The 13,242-nt window shown below is 47.6% G+C and overlaps 1 protein-coding gene and 1 pseudogene across 1 annotated transcript in view; one reads left to right on the top strand and one right to left on the bottom strand.

Moving 5' to 3' along the window:
• Positions 1–633: 633 nt before the first annotated feature.
• On the bottom strand, positions 634–968 carry LOC129668547 (cytochrome c oxidase subunit 7A2, mitochondrial-like; annotated as a pseudogene).
• A 118-nt stretch (positions 969–1,086) lies between these two features.
• LOC129668543 (Fc receptor-like protein 2) overlaps positions 1,087–13,242 on the top strand; it is a gene marked incomplete in the record, with an annotated part of 45,144 nt that continues 32,988 nt past the window's right edge. The window contains 1 exon segment of the mRNA XM_055596576.1: positions 1,087–1,125.

Here is a 13,242-nt window from a genome sequence, read left to right as displayed (position 1 = left end):
GCTTCAGGGCAGCCGGCCTGGTGCTGGCTAAGCAGTTAGGGGCTCATCCCTGGGGAGACTAACGCCACCTCCGTCGACAGCTGTGGTGCCTGTCTAGAGGTAGGGCAGCGTGAGATTCCCCCGTCTTATGTCTGATGGCGCCATCACTGCTCAGGCGTTGTTAGGAAGCCTCACTGTTCTGTCGTGGGTGTGACTTCTCTGCCACCCCCAGAGGTACAGTCGTGGCAGACTTCCTGCCTTCTGGCTCTCACGGCACTCGTTGCTCCTCTGCCAAGGTCCCTGAGCCTGAGGTGTGTGCATCGTGCTGTAGGTGGGTCTGTTGGGGCTGGACACCCCAAGCCAGTTACTCTCTGTATTTTGACCAGTTGTGGATTTTCTTTTTTTTTTTTCCTTTTTTTTTTTTAACTTTAAACATTTTTTATCTAAGATTTGCCAAGAGCTGACCCACAAGTCTATCACCAGTAATTTATTCTCAAGTGAAAAGGGAGACAGAGCATGGTAAAGACTGCATTATTGGCGGCAGTTAGGATGTGTCAATAAACATTGGTCCCCAGAGAAGAGCTCAGCTACTCATCAGATGCCCGGTCCATTGAGCGCTGGGTGGAGCTGAACCACGTGAAGACTGGGGAGGAGTCAGTTCTGCTGCTTGGGAAACGAGGGCACAGCCAAATGATAGATGGCATAGGCTGTTCCACCAACTGTCAGAGCCACTGTGCGTCTGTGGAGGAGGGCATCAGACGCCTGCCCTTCAGAGGCACTGGGATCCCATCATCCTCCCGAAACAGCTTTTGTTTCTCTGGAACATTGTTTTCAAAATGCCTTCGTGAAGAGGGCTGATGGTCCTCTGGGCAATCTGCCAAGGGCAAGCAGATTCCGCAGCATCCTGGCTCAGGTGCTGCCCCCCAGCCGCCCATTACGGCTTTCTTGTGATGGGCTCTGTCTGCGGCAGAGAAGCTCTGACACGGAACGAGAGCTACACTTGCCTGTGGGAATAAGGATGAGTCCTGGGAGAGCAGCTAGGAAAGAGGCTGGTCTAGAAGCGGCGCTGTGGTTCTCCTCTGAGACCGACAGCCCCACCAGCCCTGCAGAGTTGGCTGACGTTCCAGTATCCAGCATGACGTCCAGGTGAGCAGGCCCCAGATACAAGTAGAGGGCGGAGGGTTCCTACGAGGGTCTGAGTGCTGCTACTGCCCCTCAGGGACGCCTTGCCATGCTGGTCATCGTGGTGCGCAGATCCTCAGCTCGACGGGTTATGGATGGCCACTGCTTTGGCATCTTTTATAGCACCTTCTAGTCTCCGGGGAGGAGCCTCCAGGTCAGAGCCAGTTCAAGTCTTCTGAGTCCTGTGTCAGAGGTACACAGTGTCTTCAGCTATAGGGACCTTCAGCTTCTGCAAGGCAGCTAAGAGCAGCAGCAACAGCCTATGTTGTCTGGGGACTTTCCTGACCAACAACTCAAGCTGAGGGTTTTCATGCCTGGCTGGGGGAGCACTGTCAGCCCAAGTAGCATAGCTTCATTAATATTTCACACAAATACACTTTGTCTCTTGGAGTTTAATTTGGTTTTCTGTTTATCCTAGATACTAATCTCTCAGGTGTATATCTGGCAACTATTTTCTCCTGTTTTGGGAGCTACCTTCTCACTTAACAGTTAACTTTGCTGTACAGAAATGTTTTTAGTTTCATAATATCACATTTGTCAATGTTAGTTTTATTTCCTGTGATACTGGATTCTAATTCAGAAAGCCTTTATCTATACCATATTTTAGCATATTCCTTACTTTTTCCCTCTAGCAGCTTCAGGGTGTCAGGTCTTATACTGGAACTTTGATCCATTTGGAGTGAAGGTTTATGCAGCGTGAGATACAGTGGTCTAATTTCCTTCTTCTATATGCTGCCCGTCTTGTCTTTTAACTGCTCATATCAGACAACATTAGAAAAAAAAGTAAACATTTACATTTGGGATTTTTCTGTTGCTGTTCTTGGCCAAATGCCTTTACATCTTCAAATTTCAAGGACTCTTAAGTAAGGGCATCGTTGAGATTTTCTATGCCGGTATCTAACCACAACTCTACCTCAGACACTCATGAATCGTCATCCTCAATATATTTTTGGACTACACCTGCGCCTCCTTGAAAAATTAAAATTCCATTTCTATATTCTCAGCTTTTTGAAGCCAATGGTTTGGTAAGTGAATACATTCCAAAGGTTTTCCACAATAGTCAACAGGGCTAAGTCAGACACAAAAGTGAACACAAAGTGGCTGTTAAGGTGGCTAAACCCCAAGATCATTTTGGCTCTTCTTCTGCAACATTCCGATTCTGCACAATCTAATCATTAGTTGATCTAGTCTTGTCTAATATTTAAAATATACATCGCATTTTTAAACCTTTTATTGGTTCTTTGTGAATTTCACATTATGCACCCCAGTCCCACTCATCTCCCCTCCCCTCGTCCTTGTCCTCCAGTAACCTCCTCCCCAACAGAGGAGAAAGTCTCACTGTGGAAGCTGCAGTGTGTCACAGTGTGTCCCACAGGGCACCCTTTTGTCCACACCTCTTTGCTTGCAAATGTTCACCGCAGTGACTCCTTGGTCTGGTGTGAGGCCTCTGGCTTCGGCTGCTCTGTCGAGAGGGGAGCCTCCCTGGGACTCCTCTAGGACATCCCGTTGTCCTGTCATGGAGGTCCTGTAGCTTTGGGTCTGTAGGACCGATGCTTCGTGCACTCTAGCAGTTCACCCATGGGGTAGATGCTGGGGTGGGCCAATTCAAAGCCCTGGACCTGGGCCTGCGAGGCCAGCCTGCCAGCTCTCACCGGCAATCTCTGCAGCCAGGGCTAGCTCTATCTACCCTGCTACCCAGGCGAGGTGCAGGGCCGGCCCTCCTGAGTGCTGCAGCAGGTAAGGGGCAAGGCCAACTTTCCTTCCTGCTTAGGTGGGAAGGGGTGAGGGTGGGGGAGGGCATCTCTTCCTCACCCACCTACTGCTCTACAGACAAATTGCAACGCCAACTTTCAGGGCAGCTCACCCATGCCTCCACCATCAGGGGCAGCTCTCCTGTGCTGCCCAGGTGAGGTGCAGGGCTGGCTCTCCTGAGCGCTGCAGCAGGTGGGCAGCAAGGCTAGCTCTCCCACTCTGCTGACCTCTGGGACAATTCTCCTGCCTGCTGGAGGTGCCAAGGGGTGAGGGTCTCTCTCTCTCTCTCTCTCTCTCTGTCTCTCTGTCTCTCTCTCTCTCTCATCCATGTCACTGAATGGCAGACAAGTGTCTGGGCCAGCTCTCCCACAATGCCCAGGTGAGGGGTCGGGCCAGTTCTGTAGCAGACCCCGGCTAGTGCAGGGCCACCGACCCAGATGTGGCTCTGGGTGGCAGCACAGGCCAGGACCCCGCTGAGGTTCCAGGTGGCACCACCGGCCACTCCCATCAGGCTGCTCCTCACCACCCTCGAGTCTCCAGTTCTGCCCCTCTCCATTGTGCCCACACCCTTCTGTTTCTCTCTCTTCCATCTCTCCCCTACTTAGTTGCTCCTCTTAATGGTGCCCAGGGTCTCTGAGTGTCTGGGGCCATCTCAGGAATGATCTCAGGAGTTCTATGCCCCACTCGTGCACTGTGGCACCAGACAGGGGTCATTGTGGACATGGTCTACTCCCCTAGGCCTGTGTGGCGCTGGACTGGTGGTCATTTAAGGATGGCTCCTCACCCCGGCAAGTGGCCCCTCATGGTTGTCTGTCTCAGGCTCAGCCAGGGCCAGCTGTTGCAGTGGGGTTGTTTTTCTAGTCTCCAGTTTGCTCATGATCCTGGAAGCCTGTCTGGGCCTGCCTGGTACTAAACTGGCGGTCTAGATGAAGCATTCAAGGAATTCTGGACCCTGACTTTTCACCAAAACCATTTAGACAATGTAGCACTTTGAAGAAAACAATGCATAAATGCAACCTTCGAAAGCCTTGATCCTTTACAGACTAACTAATAAGGAGGTGACAAAAAGAGGGATTGGTAAAAATGTGAAAACAGTATAGCATGTAGCCTTCTAAGAGTTCTGTCTAGGAGATGTCCCGAAGTTCACTTATCGCAGCATCTCTTCTCTCCAAATCCCTCTTTCTCCAAATCTTTGGTTTCCTGATCTTAGGCTACATTCCTTATCCCAGCCTCTTTACTTTTCTGGTCCCTTCCTCTTCTTACGTGTTTTTTTCTGTGTGCTTTTGATTCTCCTCTCTTGATTAAGAGAACATCCGCATAAGCTGTTAGTTCTGATTCAGAGGCTACAATTGTATGCTCTGTCAATGTGTGTGAGAGCTGTGCTCTTGGAAACTAAAATATAAAGGAAATTTAGAGTGCAGCTAGTTAAGTACACTCTAATGGGAAAGAAGTCTGCGCAGGACTCCTGAAGGAAGGTGACCCCACAGTCTGATCAGATTTGAATTTTTGCAGAGATCTAATTTGAACCCAAGAGCACTTAGATGAAAGACTCTTGCATTTGAGGCATGGTTTAAGGGTCTTTATTGGCATGGAAACTATAAGACAGAAGTTGACTTAATTTTCAGCTTGAGGACCTCCGGTCACTGTGCAACTCTGGTCCACAATCACTCAAGGACTGAAGTGCCTGACAGGGGACAGACAGGATTGCTCATTGCTCTGAGTGGCACTTCCTGTTTTAGTAATGTAGCAAGAGTTCTCTCCTGCCCTCTGTGGACAGATAGGATGGCTCATTGCTCTGAGTGGCACTTCCTATTTTAGTAATGTAGAAAGAGTTCTCTCCTGCTCTCTGTGAACAGGCTGCCAACATGTTCGCATCCTCAGCAAAGATGTGTAAATAGAAATTACTGAGGAGTTCTTCTGGAAAATCCCCCAAAGGAAAAGGGCTGACTCAACTGGGAAGCAATTCTGTTCTTCCTTCTTTACACTTAGAAGGAGAGTGTTGTAGCTGTAGCTTTTATAGTAGAAGACATATGCTGATAATGACACAATAGTAAACTAAAAGGAGTCAGAACATTGAAATAAACAGACATCGAATACAGTGGAAGATAACAAATACTCCAGACCTTGGAATGAAAGTGTTTTGCTTCATCTTGAGCCATATGTAATGGTGCATATCTACAAACCCAAAACTTAAGTGTCTGAGGCAAGAGAACCATGAATTTGAGGCCAGTCTAGGCTACTTGTGGAAATTCTCTGAAATTTTATTAAAATGAAATATACATGCATGTTTTTGGCAATCTCATGCATGTACACAATGTGTTTGGTCAGATTGACTCCCTTTGCTGTATTTTTCCCTTCTTTTGTCTCTCATTGAGCCCCTTCTTTACAGCTACTCTCCCTTCTGCTTTCATGGTGGTGGTGGTGGTGTGTGTGTGTGTGTGTGTGTGTGTGTGTGTGTAAGAGAGAGAGAGAAGGAAAAAGAGGGGGGAGAGAGAGAAGGAAAAAGAGAGGAGGAAAAAGAGGGAGAGAAAGAGAGGGGGAGGGAGAGAGAGAATGAGAAGGAGGGGAGAAAGAGAAAGAGAAGGGGAGAGAGAGGAGAAGGGGGAGACGGAGTTCCGTTGGGTTGCTGCTGTGAATATGGGAGAGAGCGTGAGCGTACAGAGTTTGCGACACAGCACTGCTGCACCAGGTACTAATCCATTTCCTGTTAATGGATCCACAAGGAGGGCTGGGACCGTGCCGTCTCCTCTTTCACCGGTGAGTGAATGTAGCGGGGACCAGGCTTGTGAAGGTCTGGTGCACTAACCCAGGCTGCTTTGAGTTGGTGCTTGCAATGGCTGTCATATCCAGAAGACAGCATTTCACAGTACCTGGGCCTCCCTAGCTTCAGGCTCTTACAGTCTCTCCACTTCCTCTACTGAAATGTCCCCTGAGCCTTGAAAATCAACACAAAGGCCCATATTTTATGAGCCCCCCCCCCCCACTTCTTCCTTTGCACCAAATAGCCAATTACATCAGACTGGAAGTTGAGTTTTAGTCACTGAGATGAGACACAGCCACCACCTATGTGAGGAATAACAGACAGAGATCGCTTCGGTGGAGTCTGCTCAGGAGCCTGGTTTGGGCTCCAGAACACTCTTTTTGCAAAAAAAAAAAAAAAACTTACCCTGCCAAGACACTTTGCTTTATTTGTGTGTTCCTCTGTGCAGCAGGAAGGTGATTTGGAGATCCATCCTGGATTTAAAACCCATCACAAAGAGTGTTCACGAGAGATGCTCCCAGCTTTCACGTCGTCAATCAATAACTATCCCAGAACACAAATTTCCCTGGCAGTGCGAAAGGGCATAGGAAAGTTCATCAGTGACCAGAAAACTCCGTTCACAGGAAATGCATCGCACAGCAAGCCATTCCTTGGTGGTCAGGGCAGTACAAAGGTTGTCTGAGGGTTCGTGAGTGAGAGACTGGGCCTCTAATGGACTCTCAGTTTATATCCACGAAGCCTCCTCCTTGGGAAGGGAGGGGGTGACTGGGTTCTAAGGATGGAAATTTATCAGGCCAAACTCAACTCCAGAAAAAATAAACAACTTTCCTGAGATGGGGAAACTGATTCTTGTGGTGAGTCCAGGCTCCTACCCCTTCAGTTTGCTTCTCTTTGCCTAATGAAAATAGCCTGAACCTTGTGAAGGAGGCCTCCAAACCTAAACCCGACTGTCTTCTTTCTGGGCACAGGAGTCTCTTCTTTCCCTCTTTACCAGGGTTCCCTCAGAGAAACAGGGAAAGAGGAAACAGTGGTTGGTGTGGTGGGAAGTCACTTTTCTAGCTGAGTAACAGTGTCATTAAGGCTACTAAGACACAGACAGTTTTTACATGTATGCAGAAACATTTTAAGCATAACAAGCCTTACAATTCTAAATACTGATTCTTTTTTATGTTCTGTAGTTACTCAGTACAGTGAAAATATTGAAACTTGAGCATCCAAGAAGTTCTATGGTGTCCTCAGGTCACCCTCAAATGCACTCCACAAGTCTCATGGCACTAACCCTAGGCAGGTCTTAAAGTTTTCATTAATCAACCTAATGACCTTTTGTCTGTTTCTTTTTAAAAAATTATTCTCTCATATATTACATCATGAATGGTTTACCCTCCTTCCTTCCCTCCCAGCCCTCGCTCTCCCATCCAATCCTTCATTTTGCTTGAGAAAGGAAAGATCAGGCCTTCATGGATATCAACCAGCCATGGCATATCAAGTTGCAGAAAGACTAGGCACCTCCCTTCCTATTGAAACTGGACAGGGTAACACAGTAGGAGGAAAAGGGTCCCAAAAGCAGACAGCAGAGTCAGAGACAGCCCCTGCTCCTACTGTGGGAGTCCCACAAGACTAAGGTACACAACCACAGTGCACGCAGAGGGCTTTGGTCAGACCTGTGTAGGCTCCCTGATTGTCAGTTCAGTCTCTGTGAGCCCCTATGAGCCTGGAGGAGTTGGTTCTCTCTCTTTCTCTCTCTCTTTCTCTCTCTCTCTCTCTCTCTCTCTCTCTCTCTTTGTGTGTGTGTGTGTGTGTGTGTGTGTGTGTGTGTGTGTGTTAGAGTATATCCTGCCCCTTTAAGATCTTACAAACCAGACCTCACAGCCAGAAGAAATCAGGCCACTTCCTGGGACTGAGCATTACGAAGCTATTCTGTGCTTCGGTTTTATAACTCCTAATTTATAGTCCTTTCTTATCTGGTTCCCCCATGTTCTTTAGTTATGTAGGCCACCAAATCACATGGTATAAAACTTAGGACCAGCCTTGGAAAATGCAGTGCTGTGTATTTCCTGTGTTCACGGGATTTCCGCAAAGGCTCCTCTGGGATGACCATCTCACTCCCATCCCTCTTGTATTAGTGCTTTCTTGTGGCTGTGATAAAACCATGAGTGTAAGAAGAGATTCCTGTACATACAGTTCCAGAGGGGTAAGGGTCCACCGTGGCTGGGTGGAGGCCTGACAGCAACCCGAGACACAGTGACGAGACCAGGACCCTGAGAGGTCACATCTTTATCCACAAACATGAAACAGGACATTAAGCAGGGTGAGACTCTATCAACCAAATCCCACCCTAGTGATGCTCTCTCCCAGCAAGGCTGCACATCTTCCTAACTGTCCGCAGACAGCACTACGAGCTGGGAGCCGAGTGTGCAGACACCCAAGCCTATGGGAACGTTCCTCATTCACCCCCTTGCCTCCTAATGCCCTTCCCATTCTCTCCTTGTCGCTCCTGTTTTCACTTTTAGCAAAGCTCCTCTACAGGGTTTAGAGAAACGCCTTTCCTTTGTTTTATGCTTTTAAATATGTTGTTGTGTCTCTCTAACGCTCTCTCACCCTAACGCCCTTTCTCCTAAACCCATTACTAATGCATAATTATACACCAGCTCCTTTCATGGACCAGCTCCTCTTGTACCAACCTGAGGCTTCTTAGTGACCTTTGAGTTGTAAGCTGAGAGGCACTAAAGGACATAATGACCGATGCCGATACATTCATCTACCGTTTCAGAGAAGCCTGTGCCCACATGTGCGTGCCCCTCACTCTCCCCGCTCGTCTTGGGAAGCACCTGCCTCCCCTCGAGTACACCCCTTTCTTCTGAGCCCTGTTTTTAAATGCATATGAATACGCCCTTATGAAATCAGTACCTTTGCCTCACTAAACCGGCTAGTTCTGGAACTCACTTCAGTGTCAAAGCTATAACCTCTAGAGCGGCCAAGATCCCTAAAAGCCTAAGGGAACTTCTCGGGCTGGTGAGTGTGGCAGTGTGGACCTGCGCGTGTCCTCGCACTGCTGGCAGTGGGACAGTCACAGACAAGTAGAAAGAAAGGTTATTACTTCATGCCAGTGAACTCTCCCACTCCCAGAGCCACATCTCCACAGAATACCAAAATGCTAAACGAGAAAACCGCATTCGTCCTTAAGTGAATGTTGTTAACGTCTTGGAGCTTTCTCCACAGTATCTCTACAAGTTTGAAAGGGTCTTTAGAAGACCGTAACAAGGCGACAAAGCTGTGGTCCTATTATTTACACATAAGTCAGGAGCTGTGGTCAGCAAATGAAAACGATCCCTCTCCTGACAGTTTCATTGTGTAACACAAAGTCAGATGTCCTCTGCATCCGCTGGACACCGGTACTTGGCACCAGAGCTCTTACCTCCAACCCTTTCTAAAACTCCCATGCTTTCCTGGAGCTTCCATTGCATAATCTTTTCTATCTCTAATCGCAGCAAGCTGGAGAGGCAGGGTAATTGTGGGGACATGAGGGGCACAAGAAGATGTTTCAGCCTGGTATCTGGTCAGAGCCTCTCACCAGCCAGAGACTCAAGAATCCCATCACAGTTAACATTTTCTCTAAGAGTTGTTGACACGGAGAGTATATTCCTTCACATCTAGGTATCTTTATTCTAAAATAGCAGTGAATTCATCTAAGACTAAATGTATGTGACCTTAGGTAGGGCAAAACATCCTACCTTTCTGCATGGCTGTGGTCTCGGCTTGACCTTATTGATTGTAATCTTGTCAGGTGCCCTTCAAGTATTATCTATTTGACCATCTCATTTAGGTATCTTAGCAACCATGTTAAAATAGTAACCTCAAAACTATGCACATCTTATATGCAGCTACTGTAAGACGAAGGGAAGTGTCTGAAAAGAGCTGTAGCTTCCACGGCACCTTCTGCAAGGTTGAGTGGTGGGGGGCGGTTGGAAGGCTGCAAGTACAGAGCCAAATTATCTTGGAGCCTCTTTATCCCCCTTGATAGCCTCTGCTGTACACCTCTTTGTGACCCTTAAATTAACCCTGTGGAATGTAGGGACAGATACGTGGTTTCCAAGTGTTCAGTGGTCTGAGAATGCTGTCAGCGAGCATCCAGGTCTGAGTGTCCTGGGACCCCCCCCCCGACCTGTGTCCACCGATGTATCTACAAGTGTCTTGATTCATAGTGTCTTAGTTCTGTTGCTATAAAGCTGCCACGGAACTATTACAAGGTTGGGATGTGGGATTGGCGGTATCCGTGTTCCTAAGCCGTGTCACTCACGCTCGGTTCCAGAATAGACTGCCTCTTATCCAGGTTAAGGCTGTGTCTTTGCATTGCAAGAACTAAAAATTGATGCTTCATTTTCAAAAATGCCTTGAGCCAGTTTAGGGACAAACACAGATAAATGTTGGACCCCTTTCCAGTGTCAGCTAGTCTAAATATCTCCCAACACACACTCATGCACTCGCGCGCGCGCACGCACACACACACACACACACACACACACACACAGTTTAGACTAGACTATTACGAACAGTCACACTCGCCTGCAAGGCCGTGCACCCAACACGCCTTAAACTAAACAGGATGTGAATTGTAGAGTCTTGTATCTGTTGCTGCTGCTGAAAAGAGACACGTGTAAGCGAAAAGTAAAACGGTAAGACCTAGACTACAGGGAAGACTTTGCCTCTCTGGTTCCTCAGAAGAAGAGTGGGCAAGCTTGCTCCCCTGGGGGTTTAGACGCTCTGCACGCTCACCCAGAGCTGACACCTGGGTGTGAGAGAAGCTGCCAGGCTCTTGACACTCAGAGTGTGCAGTGAACTTAGCTGCCATGTAAGGATCCTTGGCGTGGACTGTAAAAACCAGCATGGCGATGGGCCAGGTCACAACTGCTCCTGTCTGTGCTGCCCTCACTCCCTCTCCCTCACCTTTGTTGGGCTCACACTGTCCCCAAAATCGTCAACTATTTAACTCCTATTCTAGGCTCTGATTTCTAGAAAACCCAGAGTATTGTAGCTATTATATTCACTCTTTTGCTCTCTCTTTTAAACCTAAATTTGGATTTTTGTCACTCACAATTAAAAAGCATACAAAGCCAAGTATAAAAATGTCTCTACCTTGTTTGTCTGTTTGTAGCATTTTATAATTTTTCTTTGAGGCACATACCACAATTCTTAATAGCTGTCTTTTGTTTGGTTTTTGCTTTTTTGTTTTGTTTTGTTTGGTTTGGTTTGGTTTGGTTTGGTTTTTCAAGACAGAGTTTCTCTGTGTAGCCCTGGCTGTCCTAAAACTCACTTCATAGACCAGGCTGACCTCAAACTCAGAGATCCATCTGCCTCTGCCTCCCAAATGCTGGGATTAAATGCATATGCCACCACCACCCAATAGCTGTCGTTTTGCATTTAACTGTAACTAAAGGAATAAAGATTACATATATTTTGTATGTCATTCAAGAATTAGCCATTATCATTGGATTCAACATAACATGGGTAAGCAATAAAGAAGTGTTTGAACTGCTAAATGAATGACTGAATGGCTTCTGTTTTTCAATTGTCATAGTAATAATAAGAGTATTAGCTATAGCTAATCAAGTGTTTTGAGCCCTAAGAAACATACATAGTGAATAAAACTTTTAAAAATTAAAAAAAAAAAACCAACAATCTCTGAGTTTAAAATGAGTCCTCAGTGCACCTAGATAAATAATTAGTTCAGTGGTGTCTTCAGCCCTCATTCCACAAGAACCAAATGCTAGGTCTAGCACACAGATTAACAGCCTTCAGTAATTGCTTGTTCTGAGATTTGGGTTGTGCTTTCAGGTCTCTTATCTAATTTACTCATTTACCCACTGTGGTAAGTTCATTTCCTTATGTCTTCTTTATTTATTTCAGTGCCAGAGCCCAGAGCATGCTAAGCACATTCCACTAACTCCTAGTTAGCTTTGAGGAGTCAGTCACTCTGCCGATGCTGTGATGCTCCTTATCCCTGTGAGGTACTGCGGTGTCGTTAGGAGGGCTCAAGGTACAGCCGCAGACAAGGCAGCACCAGCTGAGCAGAATTATCTAGTCATGAGAAACGCGACTGTGTTATAATTCTGGGAATGTTCCCCATGCTCATTAGGCTCCTTATTAATCGGAAGAACGTCCATCCTCATCTTCCCACTACTGTCGAGGCTTGGTGGTGGTGGAGATGAAGATGAGGCGGCGCACTCTGACCACAGAGAGGCAGCGGCCAGGCGGCAGCCGAGCAGCATCAGCAGGGAAAGGCACTTGAGTGCTCCACTGATGGACCTCTCCTGGAGACCCCTTCCTACTTGTCAAGGGCCTTTGGTGAATTTTGGTGGTCTCTGTGCTTATTACCTGGATCACGTGTGCTGCAAGCTTTCCTTGCTTTTGCTTATGCTGTTTACACTCATAGCACTATAATTTCACTTTGTCGGTCATGGGCAGTGCCAGGACTTTACAGGCTGAAAGCCCTGAGGATGAGTCTGTTTTTCTCAACCCTCTTTCGAAGGGTAAAACCCTCCCCTCCTCACCTCTCTCCTCCTTTCCTCTCTCTGTCTCTATCAGTCCTCCTTGTGTGACCATAAATCCTGGGTATTGTGGGACAAGCAGTCATGTCCCTAGAGAAACAGCTGCAGTCACACCAAGGAAGCCTGTGGCAGATGTGGAGAGCAATGCGTCCTGCTTGCATAACATTTTGGAAGAAGCTACGTCTGATCAACACAAAACGGGGGGCTAGGTCTGATCGATAGAGACTTAAAGATGGTCCTTGGAAAGGTGGCATCATAAACTGACAGGTGCATGTCAGTGAAGGTTGCTTGGTACAACGGGCGTGTGTCTGTCTACGCCGTAGAAAGTACGGAGGCAGAGGGAGGCTATTTGATGAACGGCTCGTACCGCAAGTGGCTAACCCCTCACCTTGCATAACTGGGTAACTGCATTTTCTGTCAGCTGGAGGTGTGCTCATGTCCACAGGACATGCCTGGCTAGACGTTTATTTTTGGCTTGCTGAAATTGTGCCTAGCAGTACAAAATATGGTTGTGTCTGTGTGTGTGTGTGTGTGTGTGTGTGTGTGTGTGTGTGTGTGTGTGTAGGAGGGGGGGTTGTCCCAGCAGGAGGGGGAAGGAGGAAGGGAAACTACTGAGGACTTTTTGTAACTTGGGGGCTTATGTGGTGCTGATGTTACAATTTCTTTAAATAAAACAACTAATGATGTCACTGCTCCAGTGAGCAGGACTGCGATTGTATAAATAAAGCCAGCTCAAGCTATTCAGGGTCGGGGTCGTTTGCTTGAAAGTCAACAGGGGTCACTGTCCTCACTTCCCGTCTCAGGGCCCTTGAGGCTGGAGCTGGTCCCCAGCAGTTGAGTACATTGTCTTCTTCCTTTTAAGAACAAATTGGGCTACCTGCCTTTGGATCTCTTTCCCTTAGCTGGGCCGCCTTGTCTGGCCTCAGTGGGAGAGGATGCGCTTAGTCCTGCTGGGACTTGATGTGCCGGCGTGGGTTGGTACCCATGGGGGCTGCCCTCCTCTGAGGGCATGAGTGAGGAGTG

This window comes from Psammomys obesus, unplaced genomic scaffold, assembly GCF_907164565.1.
Source record: "Psammomys obesus unplaced genomic scaffold, mPsaObe1.curated_primary_1811, whole genome shotgun sequence".
In the NCBI taxonomy this organism is placed as follows: Eukaryota; Metazoa; Chordata; class Mammalia; order Rodentia; family Muridae; genus Psammomys; species Psammomys obesus.
This window is presented reverse-complemented; position numbering and strand designations above follow the sequence as displayed.